The 13,605-nt window shown below is 38.2% G+C and overlaps 1 long non-coding RNA gene across 16 annotated transcripts in view; it reads left to right on the top strand.

Annotated features, from left to right (window-relative positions):
- LOC116231459 (uncharacterized) overlaps nucleotides 1-13,605 on the top strand; it is a 142,379-nt gene that overhangs the window by 88,627 nt on the left and 40,147 nt on the right. Inside the window, exons 8-9 of one of the 16 annotated variants that reach the window (XR_016469670.1) lie at nucleotides 7,936-7,997; nucleotides 9,110-9,337. The exons of the other annotated variants lie outside the window; for them this stretch is intronic. This is a non-coding gene — a long non-coding RNA (uncharacterized LOC116231459). The remainder of the gene's footprint in view (nucleotides 1-7,935; nucleotides 7,998-9,109; nucleotides 9,338-13,605) is intronic. 16 annotated transcript variants of the gene reach the window in all.

Here is a 13,605-nt window from a genome sequence, read left to right on the forward strand (position 1 = left end):
AGGGAAAAAATACAAGCCTTAAAAAATATCATGTGTTTGATCTGTTTGTCGCTATGAAAATATTGACAAAAGGCAAAAGAATGGCCTTCATTTAGATTATTATTCTTGGCTTGCTTTAATGCTTTCTTATTAAGGGCAAACTCCCATTTAGATGTGAGATTAACTCTTTCACTATTGCAAAGAAATAAGAAACTGAAGATTTGAACATAAAACTCATGAAAGTAGCAATTCTAACCCAAGTAATTTGTATGTGATTCCTACTCAGAAACGTGTGACGTATCAGAAGGAACCTTTGAAAAGTTAAAAATGTAGATGGAATAAATTATGCAGTGTGTAGGCTTCAAAATATCTTTAAAACACAGCCTGCTCTGTAAACTTAGAAACATGGTGTTAATCACACATTCATCAAAGTAGTTAAGAAAATAAATACTTTATTGGGGGAAAAAAAGGGAATATTAAAAATGTTATGTACTCTGAGTCTGCATCTGTACAATAAGGATCTGTCTGCACTGAAGAGATAGTTAACTGGAGACCCAGCTTGGCTGTTACCAGTAACTCAACTTCAGTCACCCACAAAGCCCTCTAGTTTTGTTGAGTAGTGCTTTTCTCTTGAGTCAGCCAGTCCATTGGTTTCAGGAGCCTGATTTGAAGAACAAGTGCTACTGATATTTAAATGGGTAATGCAATAGAGAAGTGGCGAGAGACTTGAAACTTGAGTTAACACAGTGTATCAGCTGCTAATCCAGTCATGCTGTGCCACTAATCAAATCATTCTGGTAGTCCAAGCACTGTTTTTCAGTGGATTCACTGTCGCACAAGTAAGAACTAGGGCTGAAGTCTGTGCCAAAAATGTGTCTTAGCAAAACTCAACCAAACCAAAGTCTGGCTAGCCAGTCTGGGTCCCAGAAGCTGTCTGCATGTTAGCAGTGTGAGGGATCAGTTTCTAAGGCAGATAATACAGTCCCTTGCACCCACCATGCAGTGGCTATGCTGCTGCTGCCACTACCCATTCTTGTTAGTTTGAACCCCACTCAGATAACTTAAAACTCATTAAGGTTAGAAGAAGAATGATAATCTAGCTCTGCATTAGTAATGTGATGCCTAATGTTGCAGGGAGGCAAACTTGAAGTTTAAGCTGTTGTTACATTACAGAGAGACAGATACAGATGTTATGCTGCCATCCCAAAATTGCTGAAAGAAATTGCTAATTTGAAATATTTATTCGGTTGAATTCCCACTGAACTAACATTAATAAGAAAACTGTGTTGTTATCACTTCAGTATCTGAAGAAGCCTGTTGGCCAGAATGTCATATGAACAGGAATGTCTGCTGGGATATTTGATTTCATCTCCCTTGACAATGTGTAGTTGTTCTCTTTTATACATTCTCCATTAACTGTTAGTGAGCTGTGTAACCTTGTAGAATAGGAAGCAGTCTCTCCAGGACGGCATAAAGCACACAGAAGTCCATATCTGAAGAACATGCGTGCAGAATTTATAGAGTTAGCATTTCACTCCAATGAACCAAGGTGTTCACAATTTCCTTCTCATAATTTCCCACCAGTTTTTTGGGTTTTTTTCTTCACTGACCTATACTCTTGTCTCTACAACTGAGAGTAATCTTTAGGACGGTTTCTTACCCTATGAAAATCTCTTCCTGCAAAGGTATATCTCCTTTACCTCATCTGTGTAGACTGGTTTGAAAGCTGCTTGCTCAGATGTACAGAAACAACTCTCTCTTGATACTTCATGAACCTTTCATCACTACCTCACACCTGAATTTAACTGACGCCTTGTACAGAGATCTTAGCATTTAAAACTATATCATCACAACACCTGCATTGTGCATTGGGTTATGTGTGTTGTAGTAGAGTTAACAGACACAAATTTGATTGGTTTGCCATAGGAAGTAGTAAAGCTGTAGTAACGCTTATAATAAGCAGTAAGCTTGTGTTTGGAGTTGTGGACCAGAAACACCACTTCCATGCAAAATGCATTCGCTGTACAGGTATCTCATGTCTTGTGTTGGTTTTTTTGTTGTTGTTGTTGACTTCCTTTTTTTGCTGCATTTTGTGTCTTTGGAGTTGAGGAGTAGATTTTTCTCAGGAGCCTGCAGTATTTAAAATGTTGGGGGACACTGCTTTATTAAAGTAATTATTTTAGTTGTCACGGCAACTGGTTTTACATAAATGATGAAGAGAAAGTTATGAAGGGATACATTGGTCTTAATGGTAAATCCACTGCTTTGTACATGAATAAGAAAGTACTCTGGAGTTTCTTCTTGTTGTAGTTCAATTTATTAGAGATGATTTTTTTTACAGCTTAATATTATCCAGCGTCACAGTCAAAAAATACAGCATTTCTATACTCACCACAGTATCCGTTTCTCTCATCTGTGTAACTGTTAAGTTCCTCCACAAGGAAACAGATATATCAAATATGGATGCAAAACAGCATCCGAAAAAACCCAGACATTATAGTTCATAATTGTCTGCAAAAAACTTTCCTGCCCTTCTCCAAAACCTCACTCAGTTAAATAGGCAGCAACAACAGCATAAGGGAGAATGGAATGGTGACTCCTCAAGAGATCTGTTTGAAAAACTTTGTTATAAATAGTTCATTTTCTTACAACTTTGCTGTGTTGAAGGATAACTGGAGAACAAGGAGGATTCTAGGTGACATGTTTCTAGATATACAGCATATACAATTTCCAGCGTTCACAAGTGGTTAAGAAATAGTTCACAAAAGAAGACCAAAAACCAATGCTGACAAAACTTAATTTTTTTCTTTCTCTAGGGATTAAACAGTAGAATCCGGTTTAAAGAGTATTAGCATTTTTCACTGCTAAAAACATTTACAGTACTTTTTAAAATGTATTAAAGAAATACAACATATTATAATTAACATCCTTTATCTTTTTAACCAATTACCTGTTTTTTAGTATGATTTCTGAACCCCTCTTCAAATTTTTGCTGTTGTTTTATTAATCTTTATATTGCAAACACCCTACAGGATACGATTTTTCCTATTCTAACATATGGCAAAACAAAGTTGATATGTTTTATGGCTGTAGACCACGGTGACCATGTGAATGGTATTCTTCCACACTCTTGCATCTCTGGCTTACGTTGTGGGTTTTATTGCAACCACAGGACTGGGGCTGCTCAAAGTTCAGCATCAGCTAGCTGTCACAGATTATCACAGAGATTCACGGTGTCGTGTGCTATTATGATTCACGTCATGGAGGTACTGGAAATGACTCCAAGTCATTTGTTTTATCAGCCCTGAAAGCTTGCAGATATAGGGGAGACAGGTGAGAAGTGCTATTTTAAGAGAAATACTGCTTCAGTGTGACTGTTTGGCCTTTTTAAGTGTTAAGGGCTAATTTAAGGGCTAGCACCAACTTCTCTTTCATTTTCTCCTGTTTGCTGAAAGTAACTGTTGGTAGCCTTCGGGGGGGAGGCTGTAATACAGCAGATTTTCCTGTGGGAACAGCACTGCTTAACTTCCAGAAATACATGAACAGTTGCAAGAAAAGTAGTGAGAAGGGAAGGTAACAAGTACTCTGTAGTCTATTCTCAGGGTCCTTACTTTGATAAGTAAAAAAACGTCATGCAAGCATGCCTCCATCATACCTCCCTAATGTTTTCCCTAAGTGAAAGCTGAACAGCAATGTGTGGAAACTTTTTGTTTCCTGAGTCTCAGCAGGTAAAACTAGTGCATTCATTTCCCAGGAGCTCATGCAGATGTTTTTTTTTCTTAATCTTTGTCTTACCTTGTTTAAGATTGCAGCTACTGGATTCTGCTTTAAGTTTCAAGTTCAAATGAACCCAGACACTCTTGGTAAAATATCAGAGAAACCACTGAACTTCACCTGCCTTTGCAAGGAAAACTCTTGAAACTACGAGTTTCCCACACTTCCAGTGTGAAACCCTGCATTAACTCACAGCTTCTTTTCTTCTACCTCAGATCCTCTGAAGGATCACAACCCTTAGGGAACGTCTTCATCAACTTTGGCGTTTTCAAAGTTTGTAGAAAAACTCAGAATTCTTTCCATGGTTGGAGAATTTTGTAACGAAAGCAAAGCACAACTATAATCCATGTAGCTTTTGAATCAGTGGTTTTAGAGATGGTTCGTAACCTTTGAACATAGCGTGTACGTACTAAGCTTGGCAGGCATCCCTATTTTGGCAGGTCTATTTGTGTTTTGAAGGAGCTGTCCCACCTGTTGTCACAGCAGTGCGGCAGATTGCTGGCCCCACCACTAAGATACAGGACACTGCAAAATAAATGTCTGAGGGAAATAACATCTCCCATAAAACACAGAAGGCTATATTGTGCTGTAAGATTTAGCCTTCACTGGCTTACCAAGGAGAGGTTGCAAGCAGCTGGTCTCTTCAGATGCATCTCTCTCTGGGCTGGCTGCAGCAGCATTTGCAGTGGGACCTCGGCCGCATGTTAACAGTGTTGCACATACACCCAGGCAGAATGGCTCTGGCTGAGCAGAGGGGGCAGGCTGCGGTAATAGTTCTCCTTCTGTCCTCTTATATACACTGCAGGTCCAGCCAGCCTGAACAAATCTCCTTTTATTTGCTGTATCTCTCCTAAGGTTCAGTGTGTAGGCTGGAAATCTCTCTAATGTAAAGGCACAGAGAGAAACAGCGTTACTGGTTGATCTGTTACTGTGGTAGGTAAACTGTAGGCTAAATTTTACTCTTTTCTGAGAACGTTTGACCCTCTGACTCGAGCTGAGTCATTTTCTTTCTCTGCAGCCAGGCACACCAGCTTCCTCTCATTTACCACAAAGATACAAAGTTTTGAAGTAAGCCTCTGCAGGCTAGTTATCCAGGCAGCTGGTTCACTCTGCTGCCTGCGCCTAGGCCTGGTGAACAAACTTTCAGCTCTTGAGAGCCAGCCACTTCTTCCCGTTCCTCTGAGCTCTCTCTCTGCCTGTTTTACTGCTTGGTCTGTTGAACTGACGTAATGGTGTCATACTGGAGTGCAAGCATTGGTAAGGAAAGCAGAAAGGAAGGTGTGTTACTTTAGCCTTGCTTCTTCTGGTGTCAGTATGCCCATGATAACGTCTGTGAAATTAAGTCTTAACCTGTTTGGTTGATTTTTCTTTTTGTCATCTACTACAACTACCTCAAAGTCAAATTAATAATGATTGTTGTTTAATTTTGTAATTCCAGAGTGTTTTGTTTTTTTTTTTTTAAACTGTATCCTCATTTTCAAACATAACATTATCCTGGTCTCTTAGCTAATTTTATATAATTTAAAAAATGTACACAAAATCCCCTCAGCCATATTTGATTTATAGGGGGATGACAAAAACACAGCTTTTAATGAGGGCTGCTCTGAAAGTAATGCCTCCTCTTTTATTATATTGGCCCACGACATCAGAGGCAGATGTTGATGATATGGCAGCAGAGGTTGAGCCATCCCACCACTATTCCATTAAATTTTGTTGCCATGTGGCAGATGGCAGCAGAGGGGCAGTCTGACAAAATGATGTCTGACATGGAAGTGCATATAAAGCGAAGCTGTGTTGTTGAATTCCTCCATGCAGAAAAAAAAATGGCCATCCATTGACATCCACTGATGCTTGCTTAACATTTATGTAGACCAAACAGTGGATGTGAGCACAGTGAGGCAGCGGGTGGTGCCTTTCAGCACTGATGACAGCAACATGGAAGACAGGCCACGTTCCAGACATCCACGCACAGCTGTCAGATCATGAAATGAAGAGTGTCCAGAGCAGCTCATCTGTGACTATGTTGAAAAACAGTTTTGTAGCTGGTAATTTTCTCTGCCTGTGTTATGTGTTCTATGTATCCGTTGTCATTTCCATGGAAATAAATAGGACTTCTGTAGTAACCTATATATTTATAAAGTTATTGAGGGAACTTCTTTATTTTGGTTTGGTTTAGGGTTTTTTTTTGTTTCTTTTGCAGAGGGAGCAATGTAAGAATGCCTGAATCTTGAAACGTAAAATTTGGCGAGTTCCTCTTTATTAAGAAGCATGTGCTTTGAAGGTTTTTCCTTAAGATCTGCATATTTGCCTCTTAGGATGCATCAGTTGTTAATAATTCTAGGAACAATGTAGTAGGCATACAATTTGGAAAGGAATATTAAGTGCCTATTAAAACTTGGATTTTTTTGCTTTTATTAGCCACAGTATTACTTTTTTTTCTGCTTTTGCTGCTCCTACCTTGTTGTACATTGAAATGAAAAGGTATCTGCAGAGATGGAGAAAGATTCCCCTTTTTAAATGCTCGTTTGCTGCTTTTGGTGAAAGTGCTTTAAATGCTGTGCTGAACATTGTAAAGTTCCTGGAGCTGTAATAGAAAACACTAGTTTCTGGACTTTCAAGGGAAGAATGTGGTTAGGATTATAGCGACTGAGTCACTGTCAATGGGTGGTCTTGACTCCACGTGTTGCATAGTAGACAGGGGGACAGATGAGCCTTTGCTCCAGTAGGTGAAGAGCTGTACTTAAGTCAAAAAAGGGCCATGCCGGGCTATATTTTACTCACATGGGGGGTTAAATATGGTCAGATTGCATCTCAGTATGGCTTTGTTTCAACTTTTCTGCGAAGTTAGATAAAGGATTTGCCTAAAAGCTCAGCAGCTGTAATGTTACGTGCTCCTTTTCGCTCCTCAAATTGCTTCTTTTCATTCGGTGCATTTCCATTGTTCCGTTAGCTTTTAATGAGACAGTTACAAAATGTCTGCCTCACTCTGACCGCCATTTTGTAGCCTGATTGTTGGATAATGAAGACTGTGAGAAATAGAAAATAAACAGCATGGCATGGAGGAGATTTCAAAAGGAGCACAAACTCTGCATATTTTATTTAGATGCTTAATTGTTGCCGACTGGCTGCATTTAAACAAGTGACTTTACAGTGTCTGGAAGAAGACCAGCTCCCGAATTTGAGGAGCTGACCTTGGGTAGATGCCATCAACTGTTCTTTTCTATTGGCATAAACGTGCTGCTGGCAGGATCTCCCTGTAGCTGCAGTTGCTAACCCAGCTCTGAATCAGAACCTGCTTACATTGCACTAGGCCACCAATTTATGCTATTTATTCTGAGTATTATTCACAGCCCCTTCAATGACAGAGATTTGATCTACAGTATATAGGATGTTTAAAAATAAGAACCTTTGAAATCACTATAATTAGGCTTCTCCCATAGAGCAACCAGTGTTGTTCAGAAAAAAAAGGGAGGAAGGGAGGCTTCAAGTTTGCTGAAAGCAAACTGAAAGTGTAGTACAGGAATTGAAGGGATACTGTGGAATTGTTATCATGGTCCTATGGATGGGGTGCTAACTGAGCAAGGAGTGCAGTTAGTGATATTTGCTTCCTTTATTAAAAACTCTTTTTTGTGTGTAGAATGTGGGCAAGGGGGAATGGGGAAGGGCGCTTTACATTCACAGTAGGGTGCAGATTCAAAGCTGTTTAAAATTCTGCCGTATCTTAATGATAATAGTTAATCCTAGTATCAGAACAGTACTTCTATTTTTAAAAAGCAATCAATCAATCATTTTAATACGTTGCACCCTTAGTGCCAAACATCTCAGAAAACGGTGTATACAATAGTGAAAAAGCATATGAAACTACTTCTATAGAATTATTCTTCCTTTCTTCTTCACCCGTGCTTGTACAGTAAGATCTCAAAGCTGCTGGAAAAATGTGGAATTATATAATGGAGTAAGCACTTTGAGCAAGACTAGTTACCATGTAAGGAACACAGTTATAGACTGAGTGAAGAGGGGCAAAGAAATTGCCACACCTGATTGAAGATCTCTCTAAAAATATAGTGTGTGCTGGGCTTTCTTGGGTATTGTTGGCTTGTAGGGTGGAAGATGCATACAGATGCTTCATTTTCTTTTAGGATAACTGTTTTGAAAATTGCTTCTTCCCATTTTCTTCTCAAGACAGCTTCCTATGTCTACCAGACTTTCAGAAAGCTGATCATATGGACGTCATGCAGATATAGGTAATTGTACATAAAAGTTCATTTTCTGTTGCTGGCACAGTGATGCACACAAAAGCACATAGCTGTTTATGCATATGTTCCTCACCTGCAAAATAAGGATTGATATTTCTTTATCATAAGTGTGTCTAAGTTAGGTGAAGCCCTTGCAATGCACTAGAAATACACTTTTCACTGTCATTAGTGATAAAAATGTGAACTGTGTAACTCAATAATCTTAATGGTTTAAGAAATCAGAGGACTTTTATCTTTACATGAGTGTGAAAGTATCAGTTCCAGATTCCAGAGAATATTCTTCTATAACTATGTCAGCTACATTTTTATTTACATATAGATTATCTCAAAAGTTGACATTTTCTTCAGTTGCCCACTATCTGGGACTGTCCTTCACCCATTGTATTGGTCAAAGACTTTGTGTTTTTGGAGGTCAGCAAGAGGCAGTGATGTTTTTAGTCATCAAACGATATGACTGATACAATTGCATTGGACCATCCTCCATTTTTATAGTGTCTCTTTCATTGTTGTCTTGCAGAGAGTTCTCCATGTCAGTGGGCTTCTATGTCTGCAGAAGTCATTCCCAGTCTATATTAGTTCTCTTAGGTACTCCTACTAGAGCACCTCTGACACATTTGGATTTTTCCTACCTTTTTTCTTTTATTTCTGAAGAGCAATTATAGATAAGAGAATATATCTCGATGTTTTGTCTTTTTTTTTTCATTTACAGTTACCATTTTTGCTCTGTTATGTTATTTTCTTAAATCAGTGTCATGGCTGTAGTATACTTTGCACAATCACTATAGGGAGTTTCTTAAGAAGAGTTAATTATGTACACGTATAACAAGTCAAGTCACGGTAGCAAGTGTAATCAGTGTTTTCATTTACATTTCACATGCATCTCAATCAGCTTCCATTTCACAAACTCACTGTATTTGATCTTCACCTGCCACTATTTAGATCTTCATTCACTGTCTGTGTCTAGCAAAATGTAAATGTGGTGACACTTGAATCAAATTTTACACTGATATTGCTTTCTGTTTGGTCAAACTTTTTTTTTTTCCTTTCTATACTCACTAATTGCTCCTTTTTTTGCATGTTTTATCCAATGTATATTGCAGTTCTGGTGTGCTTGCTGAAATACTGCACTGAAGATCAAAAGATGGTTATGCTAGACTTTGAAGAAAGATGCGTTGAACCCACTGCTGTCAGTATCAATAGCAGTAGCAGAGACAGTGAATGCACAGAGTTTGGATCGTGCACCTCTTCAGGCTCATGGACAAGGCAGCCTAGTTTGTGACTCCTATACCATCATAGGTTGCAAGATGATGGCAGTTCTGATTGTACAGGTGAAAAAGGAGTCCAAAACTTTCACTATCTTTCATGTCTAAGTGTGGAAAGGGCCTCCAGGTTTCTGCAGAATCTCATTCTTTGATCCATGTGACTGATAGCCATTAAAACTTTGCTTTAAATGCCATTCTCTTTTGTGGACCTGTCTCCCACCTAATTCTAGTCATGATGTTTGGGAACTACTGAGTCATTCTCTGCCCAAAGTCATTTCACATGAATTATTAATTAATTTCAAACATTCTTGTTGCTCCAACAATAAAGGGAGAAAGTTCTGAAAGATATTTTAGGTTTCAGTTGAAAAATATCTTCTACAAATAGATATTTTTGTCACAAAAAGTAACTGAACAGAAAGCAAATTTATTTAAGGTGAAATTAGTGACAAAAGAGCAAATGAACTGGAATCAGATCATAGGTTACAGAGATAAAAACATCTGGATTTCTAGTCAATTCTCTGAAGGTGTAGTTAGGAGCTAGGAGTTAATAAGGTCTTCTTTCCTCTTACAAAAGGCCATGTTTTTAATGTAGTGTCTCAAATTAGCTTTCTCAGAGGATTAATAAGTGTTTTTCCATTAATTCAAAATAACCACCTTGGAACTACAAGGTAGTTTATGACAGTACATCTTCGCCTTATGTGTTTATAACTGTAACAGCGTATTATTGTGATTTTTGTATATAAAGACATCCTTCCTAGGGACAGGTGCCTCAGCAAGCAGAATATGAGCATTTATGCTAAGACTTTTTTTTAAAACATTTGCTGCTTTGATAATCCATGTCTTAGGCAGTATCTCAAAGGATTTTTTTTATTTTTTTTTTTTAAGTAGCAATAACGAGGGCTTACATTTTGTGCTTGTTTGTGGCAGCAAGGAGCTGGACCTGGTGTACTTTCTTAAATCAGTGTCATGGCTGTAGTATACAGGTCCCTTCCTATTACATGTTTAATTTTAATAGACAGCAAGCATGTTCTGCTTCCTTGAGATGTGTCTGCTATGTTGACATCTGGAAAGCAGCCATGTGAGGTTCCAAGCATAGTTCTTGCAAACACCATTTGCTGGTGGAATGAGCCAGAGCAGACACCTCTTTTGGCAGAACTTCGTTGCCATCTATTTTTAGTTGAACCCTAGTACATCAAATTACTGTGTGTAAGCCACCGGTATGGCTTGAAGGCAGGCGCTGAAAGAAGAAAGGCAGGCATTTTGTCTGCATAGTACCCAAAGTGCTTGGGGGTAAGTTATCCACATGTACGTTCCATGGACCACTTCCTTCTCATTAACAGAATGTCAGAAACTGTATTCAATGCTGACAGAGAAACTTAGAGGTGAGAGGGTCTCTTGCAGTGCCCTTTCTCGTATCCTTGGGGCACACTGGTGCACATGGAAATTTCAGAGGACAAATGCTGGCTAGAATATGCCCATTCTGAAATAACAGAAATTATGTACTCTAACAGAGCACTCAAGAGTGCATCCAGTAACTGAACAGGTAAATAATTCTAGTTTGAGTCTCTCAGCTGACATCTATTAGCCTTCAAGTAATATGAGAAGGACTGTTGACTATTATTCTGTCCAAAGCAAGAAAACAGCCTGGAGTTTTTTGCCCAGAATGTTAAGGGGGCAGAGAGGATGAAAAACTCCGTGGAGTCCCTGCAAAACCTCTGATCTCTGTACAAAAATGCTTTTTTCAGACATTTGCAGAAATAGCTAATTTTTACTCATGCTCTTTATGCTTTTTTAAGTTACTGCACTTTTGTGTGTCAGATAAATTTATATGCATTTTTAGTTCACACCTAAATATCTGTGGCATAAATGAAAGACCTAATAGGCCTCTTAGTAGGGTATGTTATTAATAAATGTTTTTATTCCTCATGCAATTCTGTGCTTTGTTTGCCTGAGGGGTATAGGACAGACTTTTCACAGTGGAGTGTCATTCAAGTGTCTAATTTTTTTCTGAGCCTTTTATGAGAAGATGTTGAATATGGGAAAGCAGTGGCACTCAAAACTCAAGTTGTACTTGAATATTTTAAGTCCTGTTTGTGCAAAATATATTCACTACACAATTGAAGCTCTGAAAGCTCCATGAAAAAAATCTGATCCTCTTTCATAAACATGCTTGGATTTCTTTTGTAATTTATTAATTTATTTCTTTTTTTTTTAATGTTAAGTAAAAGTCTTCTCCTCTTGAATGTAGGTTGCAAGTTTTAGCAAGAGTTTTACAAGCAATTCACTTGCATGGTGCTTGGACACTCAATGGATCTCTACAGATCAGCAGTGGCTAGGAATGTAAGCTAGTGCCAGGTGAATGGTCAGCTTTCATTCCTTTCCCGTAGTTAATGTCAAAGGGTCAAAGATGATCAGATACGTTTTTTAAACAAAAAAAGTAAAAAGGCTTGCTAATAATTCAGCATCAGCTGTGTTAGGCTTCCTATGGTGATGTCTTTTTAATTGGATAGTTTTTATGTGACTATTTTTTCTTGGCATTACTTTATGAAACTCATTCATTTTAAAAAACTCAGGTAGAAAACCCCAAACAAATGCCAGTATTTGTAGGTCGTTACCATTGTTTCCCCTTGATATTAGACAACTCTTTTCCATGTATCAAGAAGCACTTTTCTTCTGCTTCTATTCATCAGGTAATGTTTGTAGCTTCAATAGATGGAATTTAGATCTAGTCTGGTACCCAATATGGCTATAAAACTTCAGAAATTAGGATGTGTGCTACACCAGTCTTTCTATCCGTGCATATCATTTTTGGATCATTCTGAGAACATTTGCTATTAGAGAATATATATCAGTTAATTATTTGTGTATTTTTATTTCCTATTGAAGCAGTCCCATTTACTATGTTCCTATCTTTCTCAGGATATCATAGAATACCCCATTTTCTTGCTTTATCATTCATCATGCATTGGGGATAGTTGAAGTCAGGACAGTCCTATTCATCCTGCCTACTTTAATGCTTTGTCCTGTGTTTACATTAGAAAGATCATAGTTGTTCTTCTATGAATTACCAAGTAGGTGAGAGTTGTAATTGTTATTTGCAGCTTAGATGATTCATTGGTGATAGAAAGGGGTGTTCCCTTCTTAAATGAATGGGCAGCTTATTTACAGTTCTCAGCATGACCATTGTCTTTCCACAGATGACGATTTGGGGTTTAGTTTCTTTTTTAGCAATTAGGGATAATTCTAGTAAAAATTACTAGTAAGCCACAAACAGAAATCTCAGGTTCCTGATTTTCTACCAGCCTAACCTTTTGTACAGCCACTGTCAGCTCCCTTAGGATCAGTTTAGCATGCTGCAAAAAGCATTGGACTAAAATGTTATTAAAGAATCCAGCAGGTCTGAGAGACTTTTGTGCTGAATCGTTGCATTCACAAATTCTCGTTCACTTGAAAAGTTTCTATGAAAGTCTGTTTACAGTGGTAATTAAAGTATTGTGAATTCAAAACGTGTCCTACCAGACAAGCTCAGCGCTTTCACTGAAGTTAGTCAGCACAGACAACTGTGCACTTCTTGCATCCAGCAGCTTAATTAGAGTGTGTTCTGGGTTATCGTGCCCTACTATCTATATGAACCAATATTCTTAGAAGAGAAAGAACTCTACTGCAGACTTGCTGTGTCCCAGTTAATCATCCACATTTTATTTAAGCGTGTACGGCCTTTTTGTTTGTTTTGATGAAGGTGCTTTCTCTGTGCACGGTTGATGCTGCAAGACATAAAAATTAAGATATGTTTATATTAGCATTTCCACAGCACCATAAAAGACTGTAGAAAATGTACATTTTACAGCATAACTGGTATACAAAAGTGATGCATGTGCAGTATGTGGGCAAGGAAATATTTAAATGTCACCAGGAGAAGTTAAGCTTTTAGATTTCTTGTGTTTTGTATGTTTAAGTACTTGACTTCAACATTGCATGAATTCTGAATTTTTTCAATTTTTTTTTCTTCCTTCGGTGCTTGGTTTTTTATTTTTTGCAGACTGATTTTTTGACCACAAGAAGGCAGACAGAATTATTTGATGTTGAGAACCTTGTTAATTTTATGTCCCATTTTCACGTGGAGATCAGCTTTTATTTCCCCCCTCACTCTTTATTCTTGATTCAATTGTCAGTAAGGTTTGCTGAGCAAAAACACTGGATGTATTATGGGAAGAAATCTAATCAATGCAGCACCAAGGGACAGTCCTTCAGAAGCCTCCCTAGTGGCTGTGAGCCAGACTGGAGGTTACTACGAGGTTACTCTGTCTGACTTTTACCAAAATACCCAGCTACTT

The sequence above is a fragment of the Phasianus colchicus genome, chromosome 1 (assembly GCF_987193195.1).
Source record: "Phasianus colchicus chromosome 1, bPhaCol1.hap1.1, whole genome shotgun sequence".
NCBI classification, from domain to species: domain Eukaryota; kingdom Metazoa; phylum Chordata; class Aves; order Galliformes; family Phasianidae; genus Phasianus; species Phasianus colchicus.